The 14,616-nt window shown below is 52.3% G+C and overlaps 1 protein-coding gene across 1 annotated transcript in view; it reads left to right on the top strand.

Annotated features, from left to right (window-relative positions):
* LOC134509673 (deleted in malignant brain tumors 1 protein-like) overlaps window positions 1-14,616 on the top strand; it is a gene marked incomplete at its 5' end in the record, with an annotated part of 326,916 nt that overhangs the window by 283,068 nt on the left and 29,232 nt on the right. The window lies entirely within an intron of this gene.

Below are 14,616 nucleotides of genomic sequence, written 5' to 3'. Positions count from 1 at the left end.
CTGGATTGGGCTTGCTGGGGCTGTGGGTGTGACACAGGTGTCCCCAGTCCCCCCAGGCCCGTGGCTTCCCCCTGGTGTGAGGGGGAAAATCCTTCCTGCCCCTCGCCGCTCCATGCCTCAAAGTTTCACCTGGGATACCTGTTCATGCAGGGAGCAGGGGTGGGGATGGAGACGAGGGTAGCGTGGGGAATTCAGGGCCTCCAGAGAGGATGGGGGTGGGGAGAACCCAAAGACAGGGCACTGGGGTGAATGAGGGGACCCCAAGGGAGTGGGCAGGGGGTGTTGAATGGGCAGCACTGTGCGGGATGCAAGTTGAGGTAAAGGAATTCAAGTGGAGGGGATAGAGGGACTTCAAGCGAGGTAGTTGGTGGGTGCAGAAGGAAGAGGACTGCAGAGGACCAAACCAAGGGGACTGGAGAGTGTTTGGGAGTGGGGTTCAGGGAAGGTGATCTGGGGACAGTACTGCAGTGAAGATGGTGAAAGGCAAAGGACTGAAGGGAAAGAGTGAAAGGCAGGCGTTGGGAACAATCAATGGAAGGTCATTTGGGGACGCTAGAAAGGACACGGAGGAGATCCCGGGGAGGTGAAGTCTGAGGGGACCAAAAGGATGGGCTGGGGAGGCCAGAAAGGGAGAGCTGTGGGGGCACCAAGACAAGAAATGGGTGGGCGCCCTCAGAGGAGTTTGTGGTGGACCCTCCCAGGGAGGCGACAGGTCTGACCACTCACTGAGGAACTCGGGCTCTGGGCAGCAGAAGCTTAATGGTGGGGGAAGTGGAGGGAAGAGACAGAGTTGTGGGAGGGAGAAAGCTGCATTGCCCAGGGCTGGAGGTGCCTGGGAGCCTGGAGGAGCTCCTTGCGTGGGAAAGGGAGAGGCCAATTCAAGGGATTTTGTGCTCACCACTACGATTTCAATCTGCAGGAGAGCGGGTGCCCTGTTGCTAAGCCCCATCCTCAGCCTTGAGGCCCTCCCCATGGCGCTGGGGACTCACCTGAGCATCTTCTGGGGTGCACAGCAGGATGGTGAAGAGCAGGGCCACGCTGAGGACTGCGACCTTCATCTTCCTCTGCAGTGTGGTAAGTGCTGGGTGAAGCGTGAGAAGGTGAGGCGCCAATTTATTCCTCCCAGGACTCCTCCTTGTCCCTCCCCACCCCGCGAGCCCCCAGGGCAAAGCCAGGTCTGGCAGAGACACCAGCCCTGGCAACAAGCCCAGCCCCGGCACAGAGTCACCCCCCGCCTCTGGCACTGGCCCAGCCACCTTCCCTGGCATCAGTCCAGCTTCCTGCATGGGGCAGCTGCATGGGGAAGTGCCCAGGCATCTGCAGGTGGCGAGGGGGCGGGCAGTGCACCCCTGACAGCTGGACACGCTGCGATGATGACCCACTGCTCCAAGGAAAAGCCATCCTCCAACAGCCCCCCAAAGCCACATCCCCCCATCTCCCAGTGCCCCTCGCCTCCCAGCACTGCCATCCCCCAGTGCCACTCAGCTCCCAGGCCCGTTTTTCCCTCCGGGACTCCCCCAGAGATGGCGCCAGCCTCAAGCTAGGGGTCTCTCCCCTTGAGTAAACGGGGGGCTGGGACAGATCCCTCTTCTTGGGGCACGCTGGACTGCAGGATTGGGGAACACTGGGAGGTAGGAGGGAAACTCACAGCATGGACAATGAGGACAGCCAGATGACTGGGATCTTCAGTCACTGAAGGCAATGGGGAGCACTGCTGCATGTTGGGCACCGGGAGACGTGGGCTGGGCTTTGGGGAAGTGCTGCAGTTGTCGCAGTTCCCTGCTCCAGCCCACCCCATTTCCCTTGCGCTGCGCATTATAATCTGGTCCAGTTCCCAGCCACGTCCTCCCCAGAGCAGAAAACAGAGGGGAATATCCCTTGTCCTGGCCCTCACCATGCCCCTCCCTGTGTCCACCGTGCCCTCCAGACAACAGGGGTCCTACTCTGCAGAGCTTCCCCTGGATGGTGGGTCCCAGTGACACTGTCCCCAAGAAGGCTCTGGCTCATTCTGGGAGTTCCTGGCTACTTGGCCACTGGGAGCACTTGGCCACAACCCACCAAAGGCCCTTGTCCCCACGGAGCGTCCCTCCAATGCCCTCATCCTTGGCCCAGGCCAGTGCTGCCCCTGAGCAGGATGTGGCCATTCAGAGGGACACAATGAAATGGTTGCTTGTCCGCAGGCAGCCACCCGGAAGTAATTGTGGGGAAAGAGCTCTGCTGTCAGGAGGAGGGATGTTTGTTCCCGCAGCATCTCTGATAAGCCCTGTTTGCCCAGGGCCCGTGGCACAATGGGCCTGTTGAGTAAGACTGATGCTTCACAAGAGTGCCCAAGTTGGGGGAGTCTGGTGTGGGCTCAAGCAGCCTGGATGGCTGGGCTCCCTCCAGCCCTGGCAGCGAGGAGATCCAAAGAGGAGGGAGAGTAGGGAGGAGCAGTCCTGGGGTACCCCGCACGCCTGGGGTTCCCTGGCTCCCCTGGGGACAGGCTGAAGCCCGGAGGCAGGGACAGTCCTGAGGGAGCAGCCTGACACCTGGAGTGTCGCCGTCCTTCAGGAAAGCCTGGTGGCAGGGGAGTCCTGAAGGAGTGGGCCTTAGAGCAGCCGGGGTGATGGAGCTGTCTCCCCAGGGGCACTGCATCCCTGTCCCGCCCTTCCCCTGCCTGCCCGGCAGCTTTGCCTAGGGCTTTCCAGGGTGTTTTCCTTCACAGCCCCCCTGGCTCAAACATCACCACCCTGGGGGCCCTTGACAGCATCTTCTGACCAGAGAGGGACAGGGCCAGTGTGGGACTCAGACAACCGTAGAATGGTCAGAGTTGTGAGGGACCTTAAAGATCACGTAGTTGCAACCCCTCTGCCATGGGCAGGGACACCTCCCGCTAGACCAGGTTGATCAAAGCCCCATCCAACCTGCCCTTGAACACTTCCATGGAAGGGGCATCCTCGGCTTCTCTGGGCAACCTGTCCCAGTGTCTCGCCACCCTCACAGTAGAGAATTTCTTCCTAATATCTAATCTATATCTCCCCTCTTTCAGTTTAAAACCATTACCCTTTGTCCTATCGCTACACTCCCAGGCAAAGGGTCCCTCCCCAGCTTTCCCATAGTCCCCCTGTAAGTACTGGAAAGCTGCTATAAGGCCTCCCCGAAGCCTTCTCTTCTCCAGGGTCAACAGCCCCAACTCTCTCAGCCTGTCCTCACAGCAGAGGGGCTTGGAGCCTCCAACCATCTTCCTGGCCCTCCTCTGGACTCACTCCAGGAGGTCCATGTCCCTCTTATGTGGGGTCTCTCCAGAGCAGATTAAAGGGGCAGAATCACCTCCCCCAGCTTGCTGGCCACGCTTCTTTTGATGCAGCCAGGATGCGGTTGGCTGCCATTAGTGCTCTCTTCAAGGATGGCAGCGCCCCAAACAGCAGAGGGTACCTCTGTTAGCAGGGACACGCTCCTAATGAAGATGGGCATAGTTTGGATCAACAAGCTCAGGCCCCCCTGTTTTGCCTCCTGTAGGTGCACACATCTTTCAGAAGAGATAGAGAAAAGGACCGATATTTATTGATTTCTGCCTAACGAGAAGACCAGCACTTTTACGAGCGGTGTGAGGTAGCGCCGGGAGGAGGTAGAGCCAGGAAGGTCTCAGTCAAGAGATGCGATATGTGTTTACTTGTTTCTTTCGGTAGCTGATAGTCAGAAGTAACCCCATGGAATGACCAGCAAACCCTCTAGCTGCACTGAGCAAGAGCAGCATGGAATGCATTGGACTCCACACCTGTCCTGAGTTCATGGGACATCAATCTTCTGAGAGCAGATCCATGGATACTTTGTAGGGCTGGCACATTCCTCTGTAAACGCATCCTCACTTTGTTAAGTGCCACAGTAATTGAAGCTACCACGCTGTGCTTCCCACTCACCGTTCACTCCAAAACCATCCAGCACTCCATGTCACATGTCTGAAAGTAAAAGAGAGCTCCATTTTAGTCCTCTGTCTCTGAGGCTAATTTATTGTGATGAGACACAAGCTGGGAATCCAAGGATGGCGACAAAGATCTGGTGTAGGTTTTGGAGTCACTGGGAGGTTTTCCTGAGTTTTAGTGGACGCAAGGTGTCACTGCTTTTGTTCCCTTGATGATACAGACTGCTGTCACGGCTTCAAAGAAATAAAAATACAGTGAGAAGTGATTCACGAGAACTGGAAATGGCTCAGCTTCTTCAGTGACATTCTATGTCGTGTTCAAGGATTTTGGGTATGATTATATCTTTACGGGCCACTAGTTATAAACAAGAGAAGTGTTGTGGGTCATCTGTGAAAAGATTAAGGCAACTGACTCAAATACTTGATTTGGAAATTGCCCAAAGAGCAGGCAGTCACCTGGAAGATTTTCACGTTGACTGCTTCTGCTCTGTGTGTTATTTATTAGATAGCAAAGTTACCCAGTGTTGAATTCTTGATCATCTTTAAACATGCTGTGAGGCTATTTGTATTCTGAAGTTATTCTGAAAAGACTTAGTGAATTGTGCGCACTGTCGTAATGGAGGAATATTGACTTAGGAGAGGTCAAGGCTGCCTTGGAGATAAGCGCAAATGAGGGACAAATGCATTTGATAGCCACTCAACATTCAAGGTGCTATCCAGGAAGATCCCGTCTGCTGCTTGAATGACATCTGAAAGGACTCATCTCTGTGGGGACAGACAGACAGTGTGGGCCCTTTTTTCCCCACAGTTACATTTTGCTTCCCATCTCCCAGCACCCTCCAGTCTCCAGTGAGCCTCAGTACCCACGGAAGGTGAGGGGAAGGACAGGACTCAGCAGGGGGTCTCTGTCCTGCTGCCCCACTTTTGGCTGGGATATAGAGTTTACAAGAGGTTTGAGCCGACCACGTTAGAGGGAACTTAGAACTGTTCTATCTGTTTAACAGTTGCTGGTCATGCTATTGACTTACCTGTTCCGGACATTAGTTTCTCTGCTCTGTGCCGTGCTCCCTTTTTTGTTGTAGAAAGGTGGCGAAAGCGAGAGCAGCGCTCAGGCAGTGAGGAACGCAGCGGTGGCAAGGGTAAGCTAAGTTCTGCGGCTGGGCGCTGGATAGAGGCGAAGGAGGGTGTTCCCGGAGCCAGGGAAAGCCAAGGAAGAGCTTTCCGTGGTGGCATGACTGGCTGGGTAGCTGAGAGGAGAGCAGTGGATGTTGTCTACCCTGACTTTAACAAGGCTTTTGACACTGTCTCCCATAACATCCTCATAGCAAGCTTAGGAAGTGTGGCTCAGATGAGTGGACAGTGAGGTGGAGTGAGAACTGTCTGAATGGCAGAGCTCAGGGGGTTGTGATCAATGGCACAGAGTCCAGGTGGAGGCCTGTAACTAGCGGTGTTCCCCAGGGGTGTGTACTGGGTCCAGTCTTGTTCAACGTATTCATCGACGAGCTGACTGAACGACAGAGTGTGCCCTCAGCAGCTTTGGTGACAACACGAAGCTGGGAGGAGTGGCTGACACACCAGAAGGCTGTGACGCCATTCAGCGAGACCTGGACAGGCTGCAGAGTTGGGTGGGGATGGAGGAACCTCATGAAGTTCAACAGTGCGAAGTGTAGGGTCCTGCAAGTAGGGAGGCATAACGCCATGCACCAGTAGAAGTTAGGGGCTGACATGCTGGAAAGCATGTCTGCAGAGAGGGACCTGTGAGTCCTGGTGGACAAGAAGTTGCCCATGAGGCAGCAATGTGCCCTTGTGGCCAATAGTGTGCTGGGGCGCAAGAAAAAAAGTGTGGCCAGCAGGTCGAGGGAGATCATCGTGCCCCTCTACTCTGCCCTAGTGAGGTCACATGCTGCGTACTGTGTCCAGTTCTGGGTTCCCCAGTTGAAGAAAGACAAGGAACTACTGGAGAGGGTCCAGCGGAGGGCTACAAAGATGATGAAGAACCTGGAGCACCTCTCCGATGAGGAAAGGCTGAGAGACCCGGGTCTGTTTAGCCTGCAGAAGACTGAGAGGGGATCTCATCAATGCCTATAAATATCTAGAGGGTGAGTGTGAAGAGGATGGGCCCAGACTGTTTTCAGTGGTGCCCAGTGACAGGACAAGGGGCAACGGGCACAAGCTGGAGCACAGGGAATTCCATCTCAACCTGAGGAACAACTTTTTTACTTTGAGGGTGCCAGAGGCCTGGAACAGTGATGAAACACTGATGGAAGGCCTGTCTGCCTCAAGGAGCAACCTTGAGAGGTGTCCCAGCTCAAGAAGAGATCACCGCCATGCAACCGTTCTGCCTGGCAGGCAGAGCTCAAAGAAGGCTCATTTAGCCTCTCATATTTATGGGATGCAGTGGTTGGCTTGTAGTCAAAGTACATGTGATGGAAAAAACATGCATGAGACCCCTTGTACCCCCAACTTTCTTTGTTCCTTGATAAATGAGTCTTGGAAAAGCCACCTGTTGGTCACGTGGTAATGTCATGATTGGTGTTCCAAGCTCCTATGCATCAATGCTCACTGTGTCACTGTGCTCCTTTGTGGCTTTTCAGAGAACAGATTGGAACTCGAGAAGTTCTTGGCCCAGGTACGGCTTAGGCCTTTACCTCCTTTGGAGCCTGTACCAAACTACGGCTAGTTTGCTTAAGGCGTTGAGGGCACCCATCACAGGTGTGAGGATGATCTGGAATGGGGAAAAGAAGGAGGAAGAAAAGAAAAGGTTAATGCCACGAGGTGTGCATGAAGGAAGAAGGAGCTCCTGGTGAAACTCAAACGCAAAAAGGAAGCAGAGGGTGAAAGCAAAGACGGGTAATCTAGGAGGAATACAGAGATGTTGTCTGAGAATCCAGGGATGAGGTTAGGAAAGATGAATCTGATAGAATTCTGACCAGGGATGTCAAAGACACCACAAAGGGCTTCTATAAGCACAAAAGTGAGGTACATCTTTAAGTACCAAGACTGAGAAAAGGGAGTCTACCGAAAATGTGAACCCACTGCTGAATCAAAGAATCATAGAATAGCTTGGGTTGGAAGGGAACCTAAAGCTCATCTAGTTCCAACCCCCTCCCATGGGCAGGTACACCTCCCACCAGACCAGGTTGCTCCAAGCCCCGTCCAGACTGGCCTTGAACACCTCCAGGGATGTGGCAGCCACAGCTTCTCTGGGCAACCTGGGACAGGGGCTCACCACCCCCATACTGAAGAATTTCTTTCTAATGTCTAATCTAAATCTACCATCTTCTAGGGTGAAAGCCATTACCCCTTGTCTTATCACTACATGCCCTTGTAAAAAGTCCCTCCCCAGCTTTCTCGTAGGCCCCTTTAAGCACTGGAAAGCTGCTATAAGGTCTCCCCAGAGCCTTCTCATCTCCAGGCTGAAGAACCCCAGCTCTCTCAGCCTGTCTTCATAGGAGAGGGGCTCCAGCCCTCTGATCATCTTCGTGACCTCCTCTGTCTCTGCTCCAACAGGTCCATGTCCTTCCTGTGCTTGTGGTCTCTAAAGCTGGACACAGTACTCCATGTGGGGTCTCATCAGAGTGGAGTAGAGGGGCAGAATCACCTCCCTCCACCTGCTGGCCACACGTCTTTTGATGCAGCCTAGGATGCGGGTGGCTTTCTGGGCTGCCAGCGCACATTGCTAGCTTTAGTTGAGCTTCTCATCCACCAACACCCCCAAGTCCTTCTCTTCAGGGCTGTTCTCAATCCATTCTTTGCCCAGCCTGGATTTGTCCTTGGGATTGCCTCAACCAACATGCAGGACCTTGCACTTGGCCTTGTTGAACTCCATGAGGTATGCACACACCTACCTCTCAAGCCTGCCCAGGTCCCTCTGGATGATATCACTTCCCTCCAACACATCAACCGCACCACACAGCTTGGCGTCACGGGCAAACTTGCTAAGGGTACATTCAATCCCAACATCCATGTGGCCAACAAAGATCTTAAGTAGTACCAGTGCCAGTAGTGAGCCCTGAGGAACAACACTCATCAGTGGTTGCTGCTTGGACATGGAGCTGTTGACTGCAACTCTTTGAGTGGGACCGTCCAGCCAATTCCTTATCCACCGAGTGGTCCATTGGTCAGATCTGTGTCTCTCCAATTTTGAGAGCAGGATGTCACGCGGGACAGTGTCAAATGCCTTGCACAAGTCCAGGTAGATGATGTCAGTTGCTCTTCCCTTATCCACCAATGCTGTAACAGCACTGTAGAAGGCCACCAAATTTGCCAGGCATGATTTGCTCATAATGAAGCCATGTTGGCTATCACCAATGACCTCCTCATTTCCCATGTGCCTTGGCATAGTTTGCAGGAGGATCTGCTGCATGATCTTGCTGGGCACAGAGGTGAGACTGAGCGGTCTGTACTTCCCCGGGTCTTCCTTTTTTTCCCTTTTTAAAAATGGGCGTTATATTTCCCCTTTTCCAGTCATCAGGAACTCCACTGGCCTGCCACGACTTCTCAAATATGGTGGATAGCGGCTTTGCAACTTCATCCGCCAGCTCCCTCAGGACCCACAGAAGAATCTCCTCAGGTCCCATGGATTTGTGCAGCTTCAGGTTCCTCAGCTGGTCTTGGACCTGATCTTCTCCTACAGTGGGTGGTTCCTCATTCTCCCGGTCCCTGCCTTTGCCTTCTGCAACTTGGGCAGTGTGGTTAGAACCCTTACCGGTGAAGGCTGAGGCAAAAAAGTCAGTCAGTACCTCAGCCTTCTCTGTATCCTTGGTGACCAGGCTCCCGTTCATTTCCTGAGTGGGACCACATGTTCCCTAGGCTTTCTTTTTGTCACTGACATACCCATAAATGCTTTTCTTGGTATGCTTGTTGTCCCTGGCCACATTTACCTCTATCGGGCTTTAGCTTTCCTAACCTGACCCCTGCTGCTTGGACAGCCTCTCTGTATTCCTTGCAGACTATCTGTCCTTGCTCCCACACCCTCTTTAGGCTTCCTTTTTCTGTTTGAGATTGTCCAAGAGTTCTTTGATCATCCATGCAGGCCTCCTGGTGTTTTTGCCTGACTTCCTCTTTGTTGGGATGTATCGCTGCTGAGCTTGGAGGAGGTGATCCTTGAATGAAGGAGGTGAGCTTGGAGGAGGTGATCCTTGGTGAAGCAAGGCAGGGAGCCAGCAGAACTGCCACCTTAGATTTCCGAAGGGTGAACTTTGGCCTGTTTAGGAGCATGGTTGAGAGTGTCCCTTGGGGGACAGTCCTGAAGGGCAAAGGTGCTCAGGAAGGCTGGTCTTACTTCAAGGAGAAACCCTTAAAAGCTCAGGAGAAGGCCATCCCGAAGTCCCCCAAAACGAGCAGACAGGGAAGTAGACCAGCCTAGTTAAATAGAGAGCTTTGGCTGGACCTCAGGAAAAAAAGGAAAGTTTATGATCTTTGGAAAAGGGGGTTGGCTACTTGTGAAAAATACCAGGATGTAGTGAAGCTATGCAGGGTGAAAATTAGAAGGGCCAAAGCTCAAGCAGAACTCATCTTGGCCAGCACAGTTAAAGATAACAAGAAGAGGTTCTTTTAGTATATCATAGAAAAAGGAAGACTAGGGAAAATGTAGGTGCACTAATGAATGAGATGGGCGCCCTAGTGGTGGAAGACACAGAGAAGGCAGAGCTACTGAATGCTTTCTTTGCTTCAGGCTTTACTGCTAAAGCTGTCCCTCATGAATCCCAGACCCTGGAGGCAAGGGGGAGGGTCTGGAGAGAGGAAGAGTTTTCCCCAGTAGAGGGAGATCAGGTTAGAGACCACTTGGCCAAACTGGACATCCATAAGTCCACGGGCCCTGACAAGATGCACCTGTGAGTGCTGAGAGAGCTGGCAGGTGTTATTGCTTGGCCTATTGCTTGGCCACTCCCCATGTTTTGTGACAACACGAAGCTGGGAGGAGTGGCTGACACACCAGAGACGTGAGGAAGGAGCAGGGGACTGGAGCCCTCCTTATATACAAAGGACTGGATTTGGCTCTGCAGGTGGCAAGGCGGCGGGCAATGCACCCCTGAAAGCTGGACACTCTGCAGTGGTGACCCACCGTATCCATCACATGTACTTTGACTACAAGCCAACCACTGCATCCCATAAATATGAGAGGCTAAAGGCATTTGACACTGTCCCGCGTGACATCCTGCTCTCAAAATTGGAGAGACACAGATCTGACCAATGGACCACTCGGTGGATAAGGAATTGGCTGGACGGTCCCACTCAAAGAGTTGCAGTCAACAGCTCCATGTCCAAGCAGCAACCACTGATGAGTGTTGTTCCTCAGGGCTCACTACTGGCACTGGTACTACTTAAGATCTTTGTTGGCCACATGGATGTTGGGATTGAATGTACCCTTAGCAAGTTTGCCCGTGACGCCAAGCTGTGTGGTGCGGTTGATGTGTTGGAGGGAAGTGATATCATCCAGAGGGACCTGGGCAGGCTTGAGAGGTAGGTGTGTGCATACCTCATGGAGTTCAACAAGGCCAAGTGCAAGGTCCTGCATGTTGGTTGAGGCAATCCCAAGGACAAATCCAGGCTGGGCAAAGAATGGATTGAGAACAGCCCTGAAGAGAAGGACTTGGGGGTGTTGGTGGATGAGAAGCTCAACTAAAGCTAGCAATGTGCGCTGGCAGCCCAGAAAGCCACCCGCATCCTAGGCTGCATCAAAAGACGTGTGGCCAGCAGGTGGAGGGAGGTGATTCTGCCCCTCTACTCCACTCTGATGAGACCCCACATGGAGTACTGTGTCCAGCTTTAGAGACCACAAGCACAGGAAGGACATGGACCTGTTGGAGCAGAGACAGAGGAGGTCACGAAGATGATCAGAGGGCTGGAGCCCCTCTCCTATGAAGACAGGCTGAGAGAGCTGGGGTTCTTCAGCCTGGAGATGAGAAGGTTCTGGGGAGACCTTATAGCAGCTTTCCAGTGCTTAAAGGGGCCTACGAGAAAGCTGGGGAGGGACTTTTTACAAGGGCATGTAGTGATAAGACAAGGGGTAATGGCTTTCACCCTAGAAGATGGTAGATTTAGATTAGACATTAGAAAGAAATTCTTCAGTATGGGGGTGGTGAGCCCCTGTCCCAGGTTGCCCAGAGAAGCTGTGGCTGCCACATCCCTGGAGGTGTTCAAGGCCAGTCTGGACGGGGCTTGGAGCAACCTGGTCTGGTGGGAGGTGTACCTGCCCATGGGAGGGGGTTGGAACTAGATGAGCTTTAGGTTCCCTTCCAACCCAAGCTATTCTATGATTCTTTGATTCAGCAGTGGGTTCACATTTTCGGTAGACTCCCTTTTCTCAGTCTTGGTACTTAAAGATGTACCTCACTTTTGTGCTTATAGAAGCCCTTTGTGGTGTCTTTGACATCCCTGGTCAGAATTCTATCAGATTCATCTTTCCTAACCTCATCCCTGGATTCTCAGACAACATCTCTGTATTCCTCCTAGATTACCCGTCTTTGCTTTCACCCTCTGCTTCCTTTTTGCGTTTGAGTTTCACCAGGAGCTCCTTCTTCCTTCATGCACACCTCGTGGCATTAACCTTTTCTTTTCTTCCTCCTTCTTTTCCCCATTCCAGATCATCCTCACACCTGTGATGGGTGCCCTCAACGCCTTAAGCAAACTAGCCGTAGTTTGGTACAGGCTCCAAAGGAGGTAAAGGCCTAAGCCGTACCTGGGCCAAGAACTTCTCGAGTTCCAATCTGTTCTCTGAAAAGCCACAAAGGAGCACAGTGACACAGTGAGCATTGATGCATAGGAGCTTGGAACACCAATCATGACATTACCACGTGACCAACAGGTGGCTTTTCCAAGACTCATTTATCAAGGAACAAAGAAAGTTGGGGGTACAAGGGGTCTCATGCATGTTTTTTCCATCACATGTACTTTGACTACAAGCCAACCACTGCATCCCATAAATATGAGAGGCTAAATGAGCCTTCTTTGAGCTCTGCCTGCCAGGCAGAACGGTTGCATGGCGGTGATCTCTTCTTGAGCTGGGACACCTCTCAAGGTTGCTCCTTGAGGCAGACAGGCCTTCCATCAGTGTTTCATCACTGTTCCAGGCCTCTGGCACCCTCAAAGTAAAAAAGTTGTTCCTCAGGTTGAGATGGAATTCCCTGTGCTCCAGCTTGTGCCCGTTGCCCCTTGTCCTGTCACTGGGCACCACTGAAAACAGTCTGGGCCCATCCTCTTCACACTCACCCTCTAGATATTTATAGGCATTGATGAGATCCCCTCTCAGTCTTCTGCAGGCTAAACAGACCCGGGTCTCTCAGCCTTTCCTCATCGGAGAGGTGCTCCAGGTTCTTCATCATCTTTGTAGCCCTCCGCTGGACCCTCTCCAGTAGTTCCTTGTCTTTCTTCAACTGGGGAACCCAGAACTGGACACAGTACGCAGCATGTGACCTCACTAGGGCAGAGTAGAGGGGCACGATGATCTCCCTCGACCTGCTGGCCACACTTTTTTTCTTGCGCCCCAGCACACTATTGGCCACAAGGGCACATTGCTGCCTCATGGGCAACTTCTTGTCCACCAGGACTCACAGGTCCCTCTCTGCAGACATGCTTTCCAGCATGTCAGCCCCTAACTTCTACTGGTGCATGGCGTTATGCCTCCCTACTTGCAGGACCCTACACTTCGCACTGTTGAACTTCATGAGGTTCCTCCATCCCCACCCAACTCTGCAGCCTGTCCAGGTCTCGCTGAATGGCGTCACAGCCTTCTGGTGTGTCAGCCACTCCTCCCAGCTTCGTGTTGTCACCAAAGCTGCTGAGGGCACACTCTGTCGTTCAGTCAGCTCGTCGATGAATACGTTGAACAAGACTGGACCCAGTACACACCCCTGGGGAACACCGCTAGTTACAGGCCTCCACCTGGACTCTGTGCCATTGATCACAACCCCCTGAGCTCTGCCATTCAGACAGTTCTCACTCCACCTCACTGTCCACTCATCTGAGCCACACTTCCTAAGCTTGCTATGAGGATGTTATGGGAGACAGTGTCAAAAGCCTTGTTAAAGTCAGGGTAGACAACATCCACTGCTCTCCTCTCAGCTACCCAGCCAGTCATGCCACCACGGAAAGCTCTTCCTTGGCTTTCCCTGGCTCCGGGAACACCCTCCTTCGCCTCTATCCAGCGCCCAGCCGCAGAACTTAGCTTACCCTTGCCACCGCTGCGTTCCTCACTGCCTGAGCGCTGCTCTCGCTTTCGCCACCTTTCTACAACAAAAAAGGGAGCACGGCACAGAGCAGAGAAACTAATGTCCGGAACAGGTAAGTCAATAGCATGACCAGCAACTGTTAAACAGATAGAACAGTTCTAAGTTCCCTCTAACGTGGTCGGCTCAAACCTCTTGTAAACTCTATATCCCAGCCAAAAGTGGGGCAGCAGGACAGAGACCCCCTGCTGAGTCCTGTCCTTCCCCTCACCTTCCGTGGGTACTGAGGCTCACTGGAGACTGGAGGGTGCTGGGAGATGGGAAGCAAAATGTAACTGTGGGGAAAAAAGGGCCCACACTGTCTGTCTGTCCCCACAGAGATGAGTCCTTTCAGATGTCATTCAAGCAGCAGACGGGATCTTCCTGGATAGCACCTTGAATGTTGAGTGGCTATCAAATGCATTTGTCCCTCATTTGCGCTTATCTCCAAGGCAGCCTTGACCTCTCCTAAGTCAATATTCCTCCATTACGACAGTGCGCACAATTCACTAAGTCTTTTCAGAATAACTTCAGAATACAAATAGCCTCACAGCATGTTTAAAGATGATCAAGAATTCAACACTGGGTAACTTTGCTATCTAATAAATAACACACAGAGCAGAAGCAGTCAACGTGAAAATCTTCCAGGTGACTGCCTGCTCTTTGGGCAATTTCCAAATCAAGTATTTGAGTCAGTTGCCTTAATCTTTTCACAGATGACCCACAACACTTCTCTTGTTTATAACTAGTGGCCCGTAAAGATATAATCATACCCAAAATCCTTGAACACGACATAGAATGTCACTGAAGAAGCTGAGCCATTTCCAGTTCTCGTGAACCACTTCTCACTGTATTTTTATTTCTTTGAAGCCGTGACAGCAGTCTGTATCATCAAGGGAACAAAAGCAGTGACACCTTGCGTCCACTAAAACTCAGGAAAACCTCCCAGTGACTCCAAAACCTACACCAGATCTTTGTCGCCATCCTTGGATTCCCAGCTTGTGTCTCATCACAATAAATTAGCCTCAGAGACAGAGGACTAAAATGGAGCTCTCTTTTACTTTCAGACATGTGACATGGAGTGCTGGATGGTTTTGGAGTGAACGGTGAGTGGGAAGCACAGCGTGGTAGCTTCAATTACTGTGGCACTTAACAAAGTGAGGATGCGTTTACAGAGGAATGTGCCAGCCCTACAAAGTATCCATGGATCTGCTCTCAGAAGATTGATGTCCCATGAACTCAGGACAGGTGTGGAGTCCAATGCATTCCATGCTGCTCTTGCTCAGTGCAGCTAGAGGGTTTGCTGGTCATTCCATGGGGTTACTTCTGACTATCAGCTACCGAAAGAAACAAGTAAACACATATCGCATCTCTTGACTGAGACCTTCCTGGCTCTACCTCCTCCCGGCGCTACCTCACACCGCTCGTAAAAGTGCTGGTCTTCTCGTTAGGCAGAAATCAATAAATATCGGTCCTTTTCTCTATCTCTTCTGAAAGATGTGTGCA

Source organism: Chroicocephalus ridibundus, unplaced genomic scaffold (genome assembly GCF_963924245.1).
Source record: "Chroicocephalus ridibundus unplaced genomic scaffold, bChrRid1.1 SCAFFOLD_26, whole genome shotgun sequence".
NCBI lineage: Eukaryota > Metazoa > Chordata > Aves > Charadriiformes > Laridae > Chroicocephalus > Chroicocephalus ridibundus.
Note: the sequence above shows the minus strand (reverse complement) of the source record. Positions and strands in the feature narration are given on the sequence as shown.